Genomic DNA, 21193 nt, shown 5'->3' on the forward strand with positions numbered 1-21193 from the left:
AATATGGATCATCACACAGTCCAACTGAAAGGCAGATTATCAGATTAGGTTGAAAAAGTAACATGATCTGACTATTTGCTGTGTACAGGAGGCATTTTAGATTCAAAGATACAAACAGCTTGAAAGCAAAAGGATGAAAAAAGATATGCCATGAAAATAGCAACTGTAAGCAACTTGAAATAGCTATACTAATAGCAGATAAAATAGACTTTAAAACAAGTTCTGGAAATGGGTGAGACCACCCAAGGAGAAAGTAGTGCTAGATAGAGAAGAAGAGCGAGCTTGGGTGGAACTTTGGCAATTTTCAAGTTTAGAGGTAGGAGAGAGGGGAAGGATTATGAAAAGGAGACTCCCAAGCAATAATAATTTTCCAGGCTTTTATAGATCATGATATCATACAAGTACACACTCTAGAATCCTTCAGCATCAGCCCTAAGAACACATGCAGTTGAACTGATCCACTCACTCTTTTTCCTGCCCCAATTTGACAAATAAGGAAAGACTGAACAGTGACTCCCCAAAGTCAGAGAAACATAGTAACAGAGTTGAGACTTAAAAGGTCACGTATATATGTGTGTGTCCACAAGCACCACTTCCCATACAGCAGTACTAGAGATGCTTTGTCTTACTTTTTCCTTCTCACATACTGTCTTTTGTTGTTTTGAGAGCTCCACTGTAGTATTGTAGGGGTGTAGCCAGCTTGGGACCCTGATAGTAAGTTGTCAAGATTTTAAATCAATGATACAAATAGGGTTGATTTGATATTCATCATGTCTTTGTAGATGACTGTTTAACTTTCTGCAATTTTGGTTTCATCATCTGTGAAGTGAAATTCTCTGAGGGAGACACTCAGACTGGAGGTATAATTACTAGAAATAAATGAGGAGCACAGATCTCTTTGAGCTTACCTGTATTTCAGGAGCCCGTCAAATTGGTTTAGAATCCATGTTGTCTGTTCCATCTTTTGAGGGCATCATAAAACTTTCAAGACATAAAACTTATGCAGTGGGAACTTACCTCTATGGGTAAAAAAGCAGCAATTTTGGAGAGTCCAGTAAAAACACCACAGTATGTTTCAGATGCCAAAGAAGAGCCATCACAAAATTTCCAGTTTCCAGCAGCAATTATAACTATAATATAGGATTACTTAGCATCTGAAAGATGAAAGTGTTACTCAGTTGTGTCCAACTCTTTGTGACCCCATGGACTGTATAGCCTGCCAGGCTCCTCTGTCTGTGGAATTCTCCAGTCAAGAATACTGGAGTGGGTAGCCATCTCCTTCTCCAGGGGATCTTCCCAACCCTGGGATTGCACCTGGGTCTCCTGCATTGCAGGCATATTCTTTACCATCTGAGCCAACAGGGAATTCCCATTCCAGTACTCTTGCCTGGCAAATCTCATGGATGGAGCAGCCTGTTGGCTGCAGTCCGTGGGGTCGCTAAGAGTCGGACACGACTGAGCGACTTCGCTTTCAATTTTCACTTTCCACTTTCATGCATTGGAGAAGGAAATGGCAACCCACTCCAGTGTTCTTGCCTGGAGAATCCCAGGGACGGGGGAGCCTGGTGGGCTGCCATCTATGGGGTCGCACAGAGTCGGGCACGACTGAAGTGGTTTAGCAGCAGCATGGGGCTAACATACAACCATGGTCTTGACATGAAAATGCCAGTGATCCTATCGTATCTAGAAAAAAATGTGTTTGTTGGCATTTAAACATGTTATAACCTAAAATGTCTAAAGGCATTTAATAAATACCCTTATATGTTGTTTACTTGGGTAAACCATCTAGTCAGACCCTCTTGTCCTCAGGATGTCAATGAGAATTCAGTGTGGATAAGCTTAGTTTGTATTCTTCCTAACTGTCTCCTTGGTGTTCACTATGATGAGAATCTGATCCCAGTGTTACCCAGGTAGAATCTGGTCAGTATGTTTTTAAAAAATCTATTACATGAACTAGATTTTTGGAATAAGAGATCAAAATCACTTTTGAAATAAGATATCAAAATCATAGTATCATTGAGACAACTCTTCTCAGAATATGGGCAATGATACAGGAGATTAGGTGGTTTGGGAAACCACAGGACCCGTACTGGGGTCCCAAGCATAGAGTCCAGCACAGTTTGCAAATGCAGAGTGACTTCAGTTTGGGCCATTTTTCAGTTTTATTTAACAAGTTTTCATTGGGAACTTCCTGTTGCTGATACTGTAAGATCAGTATATATTGGATATAAAATATAAATATATATATTTTATATAATATAAATTATATATATTATAATTTATATACTATTATATAAATATTATATTTATATAATATATTGTTTTATTTATATAATATATAAATATTTTATAAATAAAATATATAAAATATAAATGATATATAAATATTATATATATTTTATATGTATCTATAGAAAATATGTTAATAATAAAAATAATATATTATATATTAAATATAAATATATAATAAATCTATAATATATAAATAAATTATAATGTGTATAAATATATAATATATATAAACAGGATATAATACTGTTATATTACTCAGAACATGCACTAGCTTATGGCATTGCACTGGACTCTGGAGTTAGAGTTTAATCCATAGTTGTCATTTCCAGGCAACTGGAAAGAGTTTACTATGCTCAGTGGAAGACAGAGATTTGGGTGATTCTGGGTACATTTTTTAAAAAATTATTTTCAGTGGAAGAAAGAAAATTATATCTGGGGTAGAAGTCTCTGTTTTCATGTTGAAGAGATTTTTAAAATATAGACAAATCTATTTATTCATGTATTTAATTGAAGTATAATTGATTTGCAATGTTGTGTTAATTTCTACTGTACAGCAAAGTGACCCAGTTATACACATATATACATTTTAAAAATATTCTTTCCATTAACCCGGGGTATTGAATATAGCTACCTCTGGTATACAGTAGGACCTTCTTTATATTCTATATGTAATAGTTTGCATCTAATAACCCCAAACTACTACTCCATTCCTCCTCCATCCCTTTCCACTCTTGGCAACCGTAAATCTGTTCTCTATGTCTGTGAGTCGGTTTCTGTTTCATAGTTTCACTTGTAGCATATTTTAGATTCTACATGTAAGTTATATATGATATTTGTTTTTCTCCTTCTGACTTACTTCACTTAGTATGATGATCTCTAGTTGCATATATGTTGCTGCAAATGGCATTATTTTGTTATTTTTTGTGGCTGAGAAGTGTTCCGTTGTGTATGTATATCAGATCGTCTTTATCCACTCATCTGTTAGTGGACGTTTAGGTTGTTTCTATGTCTTGGCTTTTGTGAATAGTGCTACAGTGAACTAGGAGTACACATATCTTTTTGAATTTTAGTTTTGTCTGGATGTATGTCCAGGAGTGGGATTGCTGGATCGTATGGCAACTCTATTTTTAATTTTTAAGGAATGTTTCCCATAGTGGCTACACAAACGTATATTCCCACCAACAGTACATGAAGGGTTCTCTTTTTGGACAAGTCTAGAGTAGTTAGCGGAGAAGGCAATGGCATCCCACTCCAGTACTCTTGCCTGGAAAATCCCATGGACGGAGGAGCCTGGTAGACTGCAGTCCATGGGGTTGCTAAGAGTTGGGCATGACTGAGCGACTTCACTTTCACTTTTCACTTTTATGCATTGGAGAGGGAAATGGCAACCCACTCCAGTATTCTTGCCTGGAGAATCCCAGGGACAGAGGAGCCTAGTGGGCTGCCGTCTATGGGGTCGCATAGAGTCGGACATGACTGAAGTGACTTAGCAGCAGCAGTAGCAGTAGAGTAGTTAGGTGGCTGAGCAACTTCACTTTCACTTTTCACTTTTATGCATTGGAGAAGGAAATGGCAACCCACTCCAGTGTCCTTGCCTGGAGAATCCCAGGGATGGGGGAGCCTGGTGGGCTGCCGTCTATGGGGTCGCACAGAGTCGGACACGACTGAAGTGACTTAGCAGCAGCAGCAGAGTAGTTAGCTACGAAATAGAGTGATCTTGTCATTTGACAGTATTCTCCATAGAACACTCTCAGTGAAGTAAACTGGATTTCTTAAAGAAATTTCTTAGAGGAAATTGCCTTCTCTCAGTTTAAGTTGCCTATAGGCTTCCCTGGTGGTTCAGATGGTAGAAAATCTGCCTGCAGTGCAGGAGACCTGGGTTTGATCCCTGAGTTGGGAGGATCCCCAGGAAAAGGAATTGGCAACCCACTCTAGTATCCTTGCCTGGAGAATTTCATGGACAAAGGAGCCTGGTGGGTTACAGTCCATGGGGTTGCAAAGAGTTGAATACAACTAAGCAACTAATACTTTCATACCTTCAATGAAGAATAAGGATCATCATTACTACTTGGAAGAGTAGAAGACATCAGTAGGGCAGAACAATCGAAAGAAAAGGTACTCTTAAATTTTATTGCCATTATCCATAGTATTGCCATTTTAGATGTTTTTCTGTGGAACTAATCAGCTTTTCAATTAAACCTGACAGCTGCTATTCAAAAAGTGAAAATAAATTTACTTACATTTATAGGTAACATTTTTTTTCCTCACCAAGAATATATATTCTTTCCTATATATGATTTCTTCTTGTAAGTTGGCATTTGTAACTTATTAATATTATATTAAAATATAATATCCATTCTTTCTTTTATCAATGATATAATCAGCTTACCACAGTGCATTTCTTTTTGGTATAAATTAAAGGAAACAGAGTTGAATTTATTTAAATCAATTTTAAAACTATTTATTTTTATTACAGCCTAATCTTTCTTTGAGTTTCCTTATTACACTGTAAGTCCTTTATCCCTCAGATCTCTACTCATTAACACATTAAGCCAAAAATCATTATTAAGAGTCCTGCCTCATTAAAAATTGCAAGAACTAGCTTTCCATGCTGGAATTTTACACTGAAAATAGCTTCTAGAGAAAGATAACATTTTTTTAACTGCTCATATTTCTGGCAAACAGCATTATATCATTATTGACAAGTCCCCAAATCAGAGCACCTACTGAACATGTCCATTCAACAAAAATATTATTTCGTATTGTTTTTGAACAATAGACTTAAGTGCCAAAGTATGTCATCTTCCCAAGTACTTTTCCCCCACCATCAACGAGTTATTCTTTCCAGTAACCCTATGACAGAGGCTGTTATGAAAGGAAGCAGAAATGGAAAAAAAATTCTACAAAAAAAAGGTTGTGTCAGAGTTACACTTTGCCAAGGTCACTTTCTATTGAGGGCAAGTGTCTTTCAATGATTTGTCTCTTTCCGATGGTCAATTACACCCCAGCATGCCTGATAAGATCAATAATACTCCTTAAATTGCTGGGGAATCTGAGGCCGGGTTGACATTTAGAAACAAAACCCTTTCCTCCTCATTTCAGTCAAAACAATCAGTCACAGGCCTCCAAGGTGACAAGATTGGCAGAGCTATAGTTTCAGATGTCCCAGTTGGCCTTCCAGAGAGCAAAATCATCCTCGGACTCTCAGAATCACAGTCTCTTGTTTTCTAAAGAGAATGCAATTCCTAGGTTCTTAACCTTGAGTTGGATCACAGAGTCCTCCAAGCACTCAACTCAAGGTACATATGGCTCTCTCTCCAAAAATATACACAAAAAGCTTTCTGCTATTAAGAGTTCATTCACAAAACTTACCTTTGTCTTCTTAACTGAGATAATACAGACCCGTGAAGGTCAGTTTAAATTCTCAAGTTCGTATAACTCCTAATCTGGTCTTCTTCAAATCATTCATTGGTACCTCTTGAGAGGGCTGAGGCAACCTCAGGTCTTCCTCAGCTCTTCTAGGAAATGATAATACTCTGATTCTGAGAAACTTCAGGCTTATTCAGCAGTATTGGCTGAGCCCTTCTATGTGCCAAGCACTGTGTTATGCATTCTTCTCTTCCATAGCACAGGTGTCAAAACTGAAGAAGAATAAAAATGGTGGCCTTATCTTTTAATCTGACCTATTGGTAAAGCTCCAGAGAACATTCTTCTGCCTTTTCTTTTCATTGACAGGGATAACACACTTCTAAAACAGTTCTAACTCGACTCAGAACCACTCATGTTCCTCTACTGCTCCTAAGATCAAACCCACCTGTGCCTGGTATGGAAGGCCCTTGCATACGTGGGAAACCTACATCCCAATTCATCTTTCCAAACCCCTTTATTCAAGACAAACCACTTGCAGTCACTTTTTAACAAACCATTTTTTAAAAAAAGAAAATAGTGCTGTTATCCATTCAAACAGTTCTCACCCAGAAATTTGCTATAGTTATATTCATCCTTCAAGGCCTGCATCTTATCACCCTTCCTCCCTGAATTCTATTCTGATTACCTAACTCAAAATTCCCGTTTCTTTTCTTACTTTCTACAACTCTTATGGCTGTGCCCAGTTGGAGGCTAATGGTTAATGTTTTATCTCTTCATGCACAAATGACTTAATACCACTGATACATTTATGGTGTTTGAGGACAGCTAGCACGTCTACAGTTCATTATATACCCTCTTTCACTTTATGGATTTATTCAAATGAGGACTAGCAAAAATGGCCTCTCTTTAAAGGATTCCCAAATTATTTCTATTTTTAGTAGTTGACTCTTAACAGAGAAAACCCAGTCTATCCACATATTGAAACCCTTGAATCTGCCTTGAATGTGCATTTCCTCAGCCAAGAGCACTCTCACTTTTATTTTCTTCCAGAGTCCAGCAAATCTTGGAAGCTTGCCTTACGGGGTGATGGAATAAAAAGCCAGACCAAACCAACCAGACGTGGGTTCCTTCTATAAATGTACATTCCACAGCCCAAGATAGAGCATCTTCCATTTTACTTGCTCAGCCTCTGAATGCCTCCTGGTTATAATGAAATACTTCAAAGTCTTCCAAACACCCATTTGGAAGTGACTGCCCCCGATACAAAACGATGTCCAATCGGATGTACATCATCACACAGCAGGGAGGGAGAGGTGTGGAAAGCACCTGGTCTAATCAAAAAGCCTCATCTCTTGATGAGGATTTTCTTTTTCTCATTTGTCATCTTTCTAGCCACTGAATTCTCAAGTGGCCAATTTGCTTCCTATTGGTAATCAGCTAGTTATTTTTACTCTCATTTCTCTCCCTGGAACTGTCAAACTCTTTGGAACAATTCATCACCCACAGGGGCCTAACCCTTCTGTGGCGGGAACTGGTAAGAGGGGGAGGGAAGCTATTATCCTGGAAAAGATAAGTACAAAACTATTTCACCGTTTATATTCAGTTTTTAAACAATGATTTCCCCGATGAGGTAAGTCAAATAATGACACCACTGGGTAAGAGCGAAACAATGAAAGCTTCAAGGGAAAGTGCATTAGGCAATGGAAATGCTCCCCAGCTGTGAAGTTTGTGACTCTGAAATCACTTGTTCTTAGATTGTCTTTACAACCCCACAAAGGAGCATCATCTTACATCCACGACTTACGTTGGCAGGAAGCTGTCTCTATAAAAATTATAAACCCAGAGAGGAGAGTTTTAAATATGTATAATGCATTGGTGGGTATTCCAAAAGCAACTTTACCCTAGCAACGAGAGAAGGAAGGTAGCCTTTGAAGGTTGTTTTGTCTGTGGCAGGAAACTTTTTCTGCTAGTTCCCGCAGGTCTTCTCAATTACAGAATCTCACTTTAGTTTGTCTCTTATTCCCTTTCCTTCCAGCTTTTGCTGTCTCTGTCTGTCTCCAGTGAAATCATTTCCAAACACTGTTTTCAGGTTGCCATTTTTCTGAGTTCACATCAGGTGCCATGGAAAAGTTGACCCCACCACTCTTGTGAATAAAACTCTGGTGTCAGTACATTTTCTAATTACTGGGTGTCTAATTTGATCTCTTCTCAAATTTCCCTCAGTCCTTCAGAAGAACCTAATATCAATCCCTCCAGGCTGGCTGTGCTCGCTGGAGCCAAAAGTTTACATTTCTGAAGTCCTCGTTCAGCTTTAAGAAAGATGTTAGTGTGACATAAATTGGCATTTTCTTGGCACTTCCTTGGCTTGTAGCAAACTCTTTATTCCTTGGAAGGAAGCAGAGTGTTGAGCAGCCCTTCTGGCTATTTCCTTAGAGACTCTCTGAATCGGGCAGCAGCAGTGTGATATGAATCTTGAAATGTTTATCTTCCTCCACCGTTTTTCATGTCTCAGACCCTTTCTTGTGTCTCTTCTGTTTCATATAAACATCCACACATGTAACTTCACTTTTAGGTGTGTGCCTCTGTAAGGAGAATCGAAAGAGACTGAGAAAGCACGTTTACATACCCCTTGTCGAGTTTGCTGGCTTTTCATCTGCTAATTCCCTCCACGCATGGCTGTTCTCACAATGGGTGATATCACCCAACAGCTGTCCTGGACTGGAAACTAAAATACTTGTAGAATTTCAGCCTTTTGTCTTACCTACTAAAATCTCTTTTTTTTCCAAAATACCAAAACAGTACAAAAATGGTTGGCTGGCTTCATCGAAACATTATTCCCGTGACTTTATATAAATTGTTTTATAGCCTGTTCTCTTTATGTTTCTTGGTAATTGTCCCTAATTCTAAATTTGCCTTCAAGAATCATGAACAGCGATGTTATTGACATGAGTCCTTATATTTGGCATTTGGTGAAACAGCAAAATTGTTTTTGTAAAAATCGGTTTTCCATCTGCCATGTGTGAGTAGAAAATGAGTGGAGAGAAGCGACACTTTTCCTGCCCCATGTCCCCTGGTTGACCCGAATGAGAACTTTAATATCTGACATGATCCATATGTGTTGATTAGCATCTGGATTGGCTGGATACCATAAGTAGAGATCTCTGTGCCTCCTTCTGCATAATTACTCTGGTTATTTACTCGTGTCACTTGGTCCTACTCCTCTAAAAATAGCAGGTTCCTTTCTTCATCACCAAAACTTACTTCATCACTACAATCGTGATTTTTTTTTTTTTAAGACAAATCTACTTTCCTAACTGTTCTCCCATTCTCTTGGGTCTCCATCCTTATCACAATATCCTGTTCCCTGGCCCTTTCCTCTATTTTGGGGCATTGTGTTAACTACTTACTCCCAAAGAAGGGTGAGAAAACCTCCATGGAGCAGCAATTCTAAAATCCACAGACTACCAGCAGTTCACCATGTTGTACAGACATTGTATACAGCTCAACACATTTTCATAAACTAAAAGCATCTCTTTGACCAGTGCCCAGCTCAGGAAGGAACATTTACGAACTTTGCTAGCCACTGGACAGAATAACGTCTATTGAAAATAATAAGCAAGAATTGGACCTATATTTTGCCTATCTCTTTATTCTACTTTTAATCCTGTTTATTGTTTTTATAAATGTATTGACCAGTGAGTGATTAGAAATAAATAACCAAACAAAATCAAATCAAACAACAGAACGGGCCCTTTACCTCTGCTTATCTGAGAAAAACCAAGCTAGAGGATGTAAGATGCCTATCAGATTTTGTGAGTGGTTAATTTCAGTTGCTAACTTCAGCGTGCCTGTGAGGACCCGTAGTTCACACGGGGCCCCGCTGTCCTGAACACGTAGGATAATACCGTACAAGGAACTCATGCACCAGAAACCGTCTCCCACTATCAAAGCGCCTTTCCTTGGATTTAGAGTCACCATAGCATTTTTGTTCAGGGTCCTCAAAGTGTTGCCTTCTCTGGGGTCCCTGCTTGCAGACATCACACTTGAATTTCACTAGAGTACCTTTTCCTTTTTGGAGCCCAACATCGCTTGTGAAGGTGACAGCATGGTCTATACCATAAAAATGATTGTTCTGGTTCTAGTATAGAAGCTGACACACAAGACTGGACTTTTCCTCCTCTCGTGCCAAGATTGTCTGCAGATTGTCAGACAAGATTGTCAGAGCTTCCTGTTGTGAATGGGTACAGGCTGTGATGTGGCCATTCTAGGACTTCCAGTAGTAGTAAGAGGAAAATTATGAACCAACTCCCCTGGAGAGGAAGTTCCTATTGAAACAGCAGTCCGGTCAGCAGGCGCAAGCATGGTAGCTGCCTCCTTCCTACCAGGAATAACCCCACCTCTACAGCTGCTGACTTTCCCATTGCAGGGTCTGTGAATTCGTCACACCAAGAGGTTTGGCAGAAGCAGCATTTGGCATATTCACACAAATTGGGAAGGAATCAGCTACGTGCATTTTCCTGGAAGGCAGGATTTCCCTTGCTCATTGATTGTGTCTTCAGTTTACAACAAATGTTCTGAAAATGGGACACATATGATATTGTAAGTCTTCTATAATTTCAAAGAGCAAATGACCCAAGCCTCATTCTCATTTCCCCTTGTTCCAGAAATTGATTGTTGGATACACAGGTGATACAGCTGGAAGGCCCCATACATATCCGCTAACAAATCCCCCTCCCATCTTACAGGCTGAGACTGAAGCCTGGAAAATGTGTATGACTTGCCAAATATGAGATTCAAACAACACAGATTGGATTTTAGGGTTTTATGTTTTAATTTTGTTTGTTCTTTTTTTTGGGGGGGTGGGTAACGTATTGGTAGAAATACAGTATACTTACAGAAAAGGCAAATCATAACTGTGAAACTCAACAGATTTTCTTAAACTGAGATACCCATATAACCACATAACCAGCACCCCGAGCAAGAAGCTAAGCAATCCTAGTACTTCCCAAACCTCTATAATATACTGTACCTCTGCTCCCTCCCAAGGGTAACCACTATCCTGCCTTCTAATATCATGTCTTGTTTTTGCCTATTATTAAAGGTCATATAAATGGAATTATGTAGTGTGTTATTCTTGCACCTGGCTTCCTTCAGCTCTATATTGGTGAGATTCATTCACATATTTGCGTATAGTCTTATTTATTTATTTATTTGACTGTGCCAGGTCGTAGCTGTGGCATGTGGGGTCTAGTTCCCTGACCAGGGATTGAACCCGGGCGCCCTGCATTGCAAGTGTGGAGTCTTAGCCACTGGAGCAGTAAGGAAGTCTCTGTGTAGTCTTAATGCACTGATTTTAATTTATGTGTAACATTCTTTCCTGTGAGTATAGTACATTGCATATATTTTCAACAGCTGGTAGACATTTAGATCATTTCCAGTTTGGGGCTCTTATGACTAGTAGTGCTAAGACCATTTCTGTACATGTCTTTTGGTGAATATATATATAATAGAATTGGAGTTGACTCACGCTCTCTGATGATCTAATGGTTAGGATTAGGTGCTCTCAGGGCCATGGCCCAGTCCAATTCCTGGTCAGGGAACCCTTTCTTCTTGGGCTTCCCTTGTGGCTCAAACCGTAAAGAGTCTGCCTGCAATGTAGGAGACCTGAGTTCAATCCCTGGGTCAGGAAGATCCCCTGGAGAATGAAATGGCAACCCACTCCAGTATTCTTGCCTGAAGAATCCCAAAGACAGAGAAGCCTGGCAGGGTTCGGTTATGGGGTCATAAAGAGTTGGACATGACTGAGCAACTAACACAGAGTTTAATGCCTAATGATACTCTCAGAAGATGATGAGAAGGGAAATGAACCAGCTTTATGCAAGTCCTTGTGCTAGAGAGACTGTCACTACACCACTCTGCGCCAGCTGTCAGAAGAGGACTATTTGAGGAATATGGTGGACATGACAGTTACCAATAAGCATTTACAATTGAGACAGTTTGCAAGGACTCTCAAAAGCCAAAATAGTCCTTGACATTTCATAAATATAAAAATCTGTTCTTTAATTTTCTTTTATTTTTACTTATTTTTATGTACAGAAAGTGAAAATGTAAAAGTGTTAGTCACTCAGTCGTGTCTGACTCTTTGCAACCCCTGAAACCCACCAGGCTCCTCTGTCCATGGGATCCTCCACACAAGAATGCTGGAGTGGGTAGCTATTCCCTTCTCCAGGGGATCTTCCCAACCCAGGGATTGAACCTGGGTCTCTTGCATTGCAGGCAAATTCTTTACTGTCTGAACCACGAAGGAAGCCATACATTCTCATCCTATAAACATACCTCACAAAACAATACTGCTAGGATGTAGATGTCATGGTTGCAAGGATTTTTGTCTATTCTGTTGATCACAAAGCAGCACCAATGCCTGGCCTAGAAGGTGCTAGACATTATCCATAGAATGTATGAATGATGGATGGTCCTCATGGCCATTGCTCTCCAACCTTGGAGCTTCCCCAGAGGTAATCTAATCTCTGGTTCTGATGTGTGCCTTTCCCTTCCTTTTTTTAAAAATACATTGGTTTTGTGTGTGTATGTGTGATAATATCATTTTTGGATTATACCATGCTTTATGAATTTTATAAGTTAAGGCTATGTCAAGCATTTTTGTTGGTCAGTATATAGAGAAGGTCTATCTTTTTTGCACTGTGTAACATTCCATGATATGGATTGTTACATTTCAGCCATCTCTAAATTTTTGATACCACAATTGATGGGGCAATGAGCATTCTTATGAATATGTATAAATGTTTCTTGATGGTAGGTATGTAAAAGGGACTTATTGACTCACAGGTGGTATACATTTTTAATGCTTCCAAAATGACCCTTCCAATTCAGTGTCATGAGCAAATGCTAACCTGCTTCTCCTTACCACTGCTATGATTGATAATATCAAATTTTGAAATTTTTGCCAAAATGATATGTGAAAAATGTCATTTAATTTGTATTCCTATCCATATTACTGGAGTTGGGCATCTAGCCATGTATTTGTTGCTTTAGTTAGGGTTTGATTCAAGCCTAGACTATACACCTGCAAAGTGCAAGTGTATAATCTAAAATAATTTAGTGGGTGGATGAAATCCGTCAACCCCTATCAAGGCACTTACTTATGGCCATGTTATTCACTATTGTGGTCTTCAGGACTATAGGAATCCCAAACAATCTCTGATTATATCTCTGCCTACATGCTTAGGGTATAAAGAAGTGATTTAAATAGGTCTTCAACATCCCAGGGGACAAGCAGAATTTTGACCTGTCTAGTGTATTGATACAAAACTAAATCATTTGGAAACTGGACTATTTGGCTTATCTATCTTTGCTACCAAAGTGGGATCTGAGTTCTGAAAAATATCCTGTACAGGGTATGAAATTACAACTAAATCTGCAATAAGCATCCAGTTTATATTCCTGCGTGTTGGGTTCATTACCCAACCTGTTCCTGACCAACATTAAGGGCAGAGAGTCTGGGGGTGAACTGACCGACTTTCAATCCTGATCTTTGCTGGTTTGCAAACCAGGACGTGTTTGTGAACCTCTGTTCCTCTGTTTTATTTTCTATCAGAATAAGACTTACTTTGTAGAATCATCAAGAGAATTAACTGATTAATAAATTAATTGATCAATAAACACAGCACAGACCCTAGCATATACTAAATATTCAACAAAGATTATTATTATAATTATTAATAGGTTTAGTTTTGATTGGGTTAAAGATCAGGGTTTACACTGGACCTGAGAACGTATTCAAATTCTTTTCTGGTCCTCTACTGGGGAAGAAAATCACTGTAGTGGGCCCTTCATATTCATCTACAGATGTGTGCTCACTTTGTATAGAAGTCACATTGGCCTCAGATGTTGTTTTTATACATAGCTCCTTGCAGGTTTTTAGTCCTGAACATGCAAATGAGGACTATTTAACAGAAAGGCCCACCAGACTACTATGAGTTTTTACCTAGTGCATAAACTGATTCAAGTTTGTTCTGATCAGACTTTGGCCTCATGAGCCCTTGGCTGACATTTCTGTTTGAAACCTGACACCCTGCCAGAAAATTTCTTCAGTTTGAATGAAATGAAATGGGGAGCTTAATTCCAATAACAGACGGACCCAGCAGGGCCGGCAGTTGGTTCAGATTTTTATTGTCCCACGAGAACTTGGCCTCCTAGGCCGTGACTCCAGACCGCTACACGTTCACCTTGCATTCAGGATAGAATAACCAGAGGCTCACAGAGGGGACGTCTGGGTGGGATAAAGTCAAACCCCAGCTGCCTTTTTCCTTGGCTTCCTCAACGGTTCTTTGAGGTCCGATCACTCTTGGTCTTGGGGATGAGACTAACTTAATACCAGGGCATATGCTGGTGCCATTTCAGAAATGCTGGAAAGATGCCATCCTTACCACACTCACTCTAGAATGAGCCTTCCAGGGAACTCCTTCTCTGAAAATTCTGAGATTAAGATGCAGCCCTCATTAGAATCTTCTTTCTAACCAGAAGTGAGCTGGGGAGAATGTTAAGCTATTGTTGTTGCATCAACCCATCATTTGTTCATTTATTTACTTACTCTCCACGTGTCTGTGAGGGCTTACCCAGCACTTGGCACTGTGCAGTGGATAGTGGTTAACAAGGCAGACACAGTCCTCGTGGTCCTTACATCCTACATCACCCAGTTACAGGGGGAGAAAGACACTGGACAGAGTGTGATGAATGTAAAGGAGTCACCAGGAAGGGCCCTGAGGGACTCTGGGTTTGGACTCTGGATTTGGCCTTGACTCTGCATGACCTGGATCATCACTCGCTCTGTATGAGCCTATGTGGTCATGGGACACCATCCTCAATGCTGCTCCCAATGACAGTTTTAGCTTCAATAAGGCACCAGGGCATGCAGCCAACTCAGAGCTCTGGAGTAATTTATAAAAGTCCCATTACAGTATCCCTCTTGGTGTCCCTGCCACAGGATCATGCTGTAGGTGGGTCCACATTATAATGATGGTTTTATGCATATTTCATCCTGGAGTATGGACAAGGAAATGGCAACCCACTCCAGTATTCTTGCTTGGGAAATCCCATGGACAGAAGAGCCTGGTGGGCTACAGTTCATGGGGTCACAAAGAGTCAGACACGATTGAGTGACTGAACAACACAGAAACACCCTGGAATAAACCAAACTCCAAGTTGAAACAGAGAGAGGAAGGAGAAGAAGGGGAAGAAAGAGGGGAAGGGAAAGAGAGAGAGGAGAGAGGAGAGATGCTGAGTAAACAGGGATACAGGAAGAAGAGAGAGACAGGCAGAGTGTGATCCTACTGTTCTTTTTCTGGATGAATCTGGTACCAAACACCCTTCCCCTGTCAAAGAGGAAAGTTGAGTATCTGACTCAGGGTACCTGGACTTCACCTACACTCCCCATCATTCGCCAGCCCTGACCTTGTCAAGTCATTGAACTTTTGTTGCTTCAGTTTCCGCATTTACAAAAAGACATTTAAATCACCACATCACATTCACTGGGTTATGTAACTTGAATGAGAATAAACAAGTCAATACCCATCCACAGTGCTTTCAAAACATAAAAAATATGTTAAATACTAGTTGTCATTGTTACACATACACATTCAATACATGTATATGCAATGGATGTAAATGAGAGAATCTATACTTTTGAGTTGGCTTAGGGTCAAAGGGTAGACTGAGGCCGTGAAACCCGGGTCTCCCAGAAAGAATGGATTCAGGCATCCTTCTCCACTTCCTCATTCTCTTCCAAGTGTATTTCCATGGTGCCCCTAACTTTTCAGAGCACTCACACATCAGTCATTTCACTGTCTCGGTAGATTTGTTACTGAGTGACCAAAGGCACTCAAGTGACCCACCTCTTTTGTTCACAGACTTCCAAATGAATGTCACTTGACACGGCTGCATTGGTATCCTTGTGAGGCTGGGTAGTGGGGAGGACTGAATACATTGTGGGCTAGGAGACCTTCATTCCACATGTCAAGTCCTTTTAGACCGCTGAGCTCCTGATCTCGAGAGGAAAGATAAAGTGCAGTGTGAGGGCATGACGTCAGACTTAATACGGGAATCACTTATGACAGCCAAGCTTGCCAAGTCAAGAACAAAGTTCTGTTAAGTTTATAAATGGTTTCCTCTAACACACCCTAAAAAGATGCTTAACCTCTGGCCTCTAGTGCCCAGGGTACCACTATTCCTCCATGAAAGAGCAGCCTTCCTGGGGAGCTTCCGGAAAGCATGCATTTTCTGACATTTGCAAATGGCTCTTTGGGGACTGCTTCTCTACATCTAAATGTTCCAACTACAAAAAAATGAATTTCAAAACCATGTAGAAACAAAACATAACATCATCAGCATCTTGGTCATCAAAAGGGCAGTGGCCTGGAGCTGGAGGAGCTGAATTCAAATGCCAGCCCTATCACTTATTAACCCAATCATTCTGGACAGTATTTTTTATAGTCTCTGAGTCTCAGTTTCCTCATCTGAAAAATGGATATGATCTTCATCTTATAGGGTCATCATGAGGATTCAGTGAGGCATTGCAGATAAAGTGGTTGGCACAGCCCTTGACGCATATCAGGTGCTTCATCAGTAGTGGTCACATTCACTGTTTTGTATATCCATTCATTTTAGGGAGGCATAATGAACATGGTATATAACTTAGACTCTTTTTCTGCTTTTCTAATATGTGACTTCATCACTGAGACCTGTCCTAATCACCCTATTTTAAATTGCAAACCTGTATCACAGCCTTCCTTCCCCATATACCTCTAACCACTCCCTTTCTTTCTTCACTACCCCAGTTTTTAGAGTACCATCACTTTCTTTTAAAAAAATTTTATTGAAGTATAGTTGAAACCACTACAATATTGCAATTAGCCTCCAATTAAAATGAATAAATTAATTTTAAAATAAAATAAAAATTGGAAAAAACAATTTTTATTGAAGTATAGTTGACTTATAATGTGTTAGTTTCTGCTATACAGCAAAGTGATTCAGTTATACATTATCTATCTATCTATCTATCCTTTCCATTTTATTTTTCATTTTTTAATCTTAGAATATTGAATATAGTTTCCTCTGCTATTCAGTAGGACTTTGTTGTCTATTAATCCTATATGTAATAGTTTTCATCTGCTGGTCCAAAAGCCCCTCTCCTTACTTCCCCTACTGAGCAACCACAGTCTGATCTCTGTGTCTGTGAGTCTGTTTCTGTTTCATGAATAACTTCATTTGTGTCTTATTTTAGGTTCCACATATAAGTGATATCTTATATTTATCTTTCTCTTTCTGACTTACTTCACTTAGTATGATACTCTCTATGCCTAACCATGTTACTGCAAGTGGCATTATATCATTCTTTTTTATGGTTAAGTAATATTCTATTATATTTACCTATATCTCCAGTGTTCTTGCCTGGAGAATCCCAGGGACGGGGGAGCCTAGTGGGCTGCCGTCTGGGTCGCACAGAGTCGGACATGACTGAAGCGACTTAGCAGCAGCAGCAGCATATCTGTATCACATCTTCTTTATCCATTCATTTCTCAATGGACATTTACATTGTTTCCATGTCTTAGACATTGTGAATAGTGCTGCTATGAAAATAGGGTTGCATTTATTTTTTGAATTACAGCTTTGTCCAGATACGTGGCCAGGAATGAAATTGTTGGATCTTATGGCAACTATACTTTTAATTTTTTAAGGAATGTGGATACTGTTTTCCATGGTGGCTGCTCCAACTTATGTTCCCACCATCAGTGTAGAAGAGTTTCCTTTTCTCTGTACCCTCTCCAGCACTTGTTATTTTAAGCACTGTTACTTTTCTTGGTGATTAGATCTATTATTTATGGTTTGTCTCCTCCTAACAGAAACTAAGTCCCATAAGGACATAGAGCTTTGTCTGTAATACGATCATTCCTTGGTATCCCCAGAGAGTTGCTTCCAGGAGTCCCTTGGATACCAAGGTTGGTGGATACTAAGTCCCTTATATAGAATGGTATAGTACAATGAATACACGGTTGGCCCTCTGTGCCCCCTGATAAGAAGCTCGCAGGTATGGAGTGCTAACTGTATAGTCTTTGCAGCTGGAAAACATGGCACATAGTGCCCTGAAATCATTAGTTAGACCTGGTTCCAGTGCTGGGCTTGGCTTGTACTGGTGCTTGTGACCTTTAGCAAATTATTCTCGGTCTCAGTTTCTATTTGTGTAAGATAATGACAATGATTACAATCTCTCAGAATCAAAACAAGTAAATGAAATTGTATCTATAAAGCACTTGGCACAGGATCTGGGTCATAGAAGCTGTTTTTTAAAAATTTATTTTTAATTGAAGGATAATTGCTTTACAGTATTGTGTTGGTTTCTGCTATACCTCAACATGAATCGGCCATAGGTAGACATATGTCCCCTCCGTTTTGAACTTCCCTCCCACTTCTCACCCTATCCCACCCCTCTAGGTTGTCACAGAGCATCTGTTTGAGCTCCCTGAGTCATACAGCAAATTCCCACTGGCTATCTAATTTAGGTATAGTAGTGTATAGAACTTTTAAGTAAATGAAATCTACTAAAATGAAATTTTGAAGAGTTCTTGATACCCATGCTAGTGCAGACAGACAAGGGGTCATCCAGAGTGGTTCCTCAAAATAGTCACCCTGGTCTTATTCTGAAACTCCCTTCCCCAATAGTGCATAAGCAGACAATGATGTGAATTCTGCCCCCTCTATGTGACCCTCTAAAGTTCAACTGCCCCTAAACCTCAGATAGCATGATGGCCTATGGGGAAATTTGGAAATCATCACAGGTATTTGGCCCCACAATGCATATGGCTTGACTGGTGCTGAGATCAAAACAGTGTTGTCCCTTGAATCTGTCATTAGCAAAGAATAGACTTCCTATGGGCCTATTGTGTGAGGGGAGCCAAAATCACAGTTTCTGTCCTCAAGGAGCTTTTGACCCAAAACCTTCTCAAGAGAGGACCAAGGAGCACTGCGCCAATAGTCATCAGCAGATGTGTGTGCACGTGTGTGGATTGCTTCAGTGAAGGTTGGGAGTATGCAAGAAGCTGGGGGTTTCCAGCTCACTCTAGTGGGCAAAGCCAGCCTGCCATTATTTCCTAGAGGCCTTCTCTTCAGTGTGAAAAGTAAGGCTGATTGACATAATGGACGAAAATGAGGCTGGCAGTCCAGAGGACTGAGTTCAGGTTTCAACTCTGCTGTGTGTCTATGGGCAAGATATTGGGCCTCTCTGAAGATAATTATTAAGACAGCTGATGTTTGTTGCATGACCACTGTGAGCCAGTGACTCCAAATGTATCAGTCACATATCTAGTCCTATATTCAGCCCTTTGTTTTACTCAGCATGTTGAGTGAAGCCTCACACCAGGCACCATGAATGTAGCCTTGAACAAGATAGTTCAACCCCTTATATCTCACTGAACGTAAATACTGGTGGTGGAGACTGAGAGTGAGTAATCCATTATACATGTATTTAATCATTATTAATGATTTATTCACCTATTCAAACACCATGTGTTCAGTCTCACACTACTCAGTTGGTGAATTGTGGTCAGTGTTACAAAGAAGTTTCCCGTGCTCTTTGTGAGGGTATACCCTAGGTGGAAGGGTGCCTGGACTGGTTGGAAAGCTCAGCCCTGACTTCCAAGGAGAAATGGCTTTTGAACCATAGCACTGAAGAATGAGTAAGAGTTACTGTGTAGTCCCATTTTGCAGATGAAGAAACTGAGGCTCAGAAAGGTCACATAACTTGACCATAGAACACATTAGTTAGTTGATGGACCCAGGATTTGAACCCTAGTTTTTCTAACTCTGAAATGAGTGGTTTATCAGGTTACTGTTTTTTTAGGCTGGGATATAGATCAAAATTTCTACTAAGAGTTCTATTAGAATGTATGTGCTAGGTTCCACTGAGAGATTCTGATTCAGTTGGTCCAGATAGAGCAAAGGCACAGTTCAGTTCAGTCACTCAGTCGTGTCCAACTCTGTGACCCCATGAACCACATGCAGCACACCAGGCCTCCCTGTCCATCACCAACTCCCAGAGTTTACCCAAACTCATATCCATTAAGTTGGTGATGCCAGCCAACCATCTCATCCTCTGTCATCCAAGGAGGGGCAAAAGTAAGTTTGAAAGAGCATACCAATTGATTGGGATACATGACTCAAATCATCACTATCTAGTATTTCTGCCACAGTTCCCCAGAGCTCAGCGACACCATGACATCATGGAAGGAAATGCAGATGTGTGTCAGGCCCCTGCTGCACCACTAAGTCCCTGCTTGATCTGTGGTGACATCAGTACTCCAGCCCTCATGCACATGAGCGTCACCTGGAAAGCTTTCAGAATCTCTCCTATGCCCCACCTCCCAACAACAGCACCAGAATCTCAGGGGAAAGGACCTGGACAGAGGCATTTACTAGATGTTTCCTTGTGCTTTAGTACTAGACGACCTCAAAGATCCCTTCTGACTTGGAAAGCCTCTGCATCCATGACTCCCTCCTCTACCACTGCTTCCTGATGAATGAGGGGGACATTACGGAGGGTGTGTGTGTGTGGATGATGCCTTGCCAAGACCTGCTGCTCCACTCTAGCACTGTCTTTGTGAAAACAGTAACTTTTTTTTCCCTGACTGATTTATGTGAAGGTTGGAAAGCAGCTCCCAGAACAGGCTGTTCCTCCCCTCGGTACTATTAACATAAATATGTGCGCTGGGCCTTCAGCTCCAGCTTCTCTCTGGGTAAACGAGGCTTAAAGGGGCCCATGAAAGCCTGAAGAGAAACCAGAGGAGAGGAAGTGTCATTAGAGGCACAAGAATGAAAAGGGGAAAAGGACAGGACGTTGCTAAGAGACAATGTCAAGCTGGGCCATGGGATTAACAGCCGGTATCAAAGCAAGTCCTTCTTAATGGTGTTTCTCCAGTAGGGCCTTTTCCCCACGCTGGCGGAGGGTGAGATTATCAAAGCAATTCCATTCCAAATCAGGCGTAAAAGACCCCTTTCTTTCTTGGTAGGACCAAAATATTAGGTGAAAATTCAGTGATTTAGGTATCTGTATCTTCCAGCTTGGGGAAAAGCGAAAACCGATTCTTTACTGTGGAACTACTCAGACCCTCTAACCTGTGAATGAGCGCTGAGAAGAACTGAGAGGTAGATGTCTCTTGCAGCCCACACTGAAATTATTTGCCACTGTGTATTCAGATGGCGTGAATGCCCTCTAAGATACGTTTGAGAAACCCTAAAAAAAAGTTAGAAGAAAAAACCAACTCTGGTGGTAGCTAATGCTACTGTACTAAATGTTTTACATGAATTACTTCTTTTAATCTAAGCAACACACTCTGGGTTAAGTACTTCTGTGTCCCTTTTTGCACAGGTGGAAAAATTAAGGGATTGAGAAGTTAAGTACTTGCCCAAGATGACCCAGCTAATGGGGAATGGAAGGAACTTGGGTTCTGGAGTTAAAATGATC

General features: G+C 40.4%; 2 long non-coding RNA genes across 3 annotated transcripts in view; one reads left to right on the forward strand and one right to left on the reverse strand.

Annotated features, from left to right (window-relative positions):
• The window catches only part of LOC129635412 (uncharacterized), a 149475-nt gene that overhangs the window by 62065 nt on the left and 66217 nt on the right, over nt 1–21193 (forward strand). The window lies entirely within an intron of this gene.
• LOC129635413 (uncharacterized) overlaps nt 1–21193 on the reverse strand; it is a 174097-nt gene that overhangs the window by 21291 nt on the left and 131613 nt on the right. For both annotated transcript variants that reach the window (XR_008706268.1, XR_008706269.1), the window contains exon 3: nt 15573–15719. This is a non-coding gene — a long non-coding RNA (uncharacterized LOC129635413). The remainder of the gene's footprint in view (nt 1–15572; nt 15720–21193) is intronic.

The sequence above is a fragment of the Bubalus kerabau genome, chromosome 20 (assembly GCF_029407905.1).
Source record: "Bubalus kerabau isolate K-KA32 ecotype Philippines breed swamp buffalo chromosome 20, PCC_UOA_SB_1v2, whole genome shotgun sequence".
NCBI classification, from domain to species: Eukaryota; Metazoa; Chordata; class Mammalia; order Artiodactyla; family Bovidae; genus Bubalus; species Bubalus kerabau.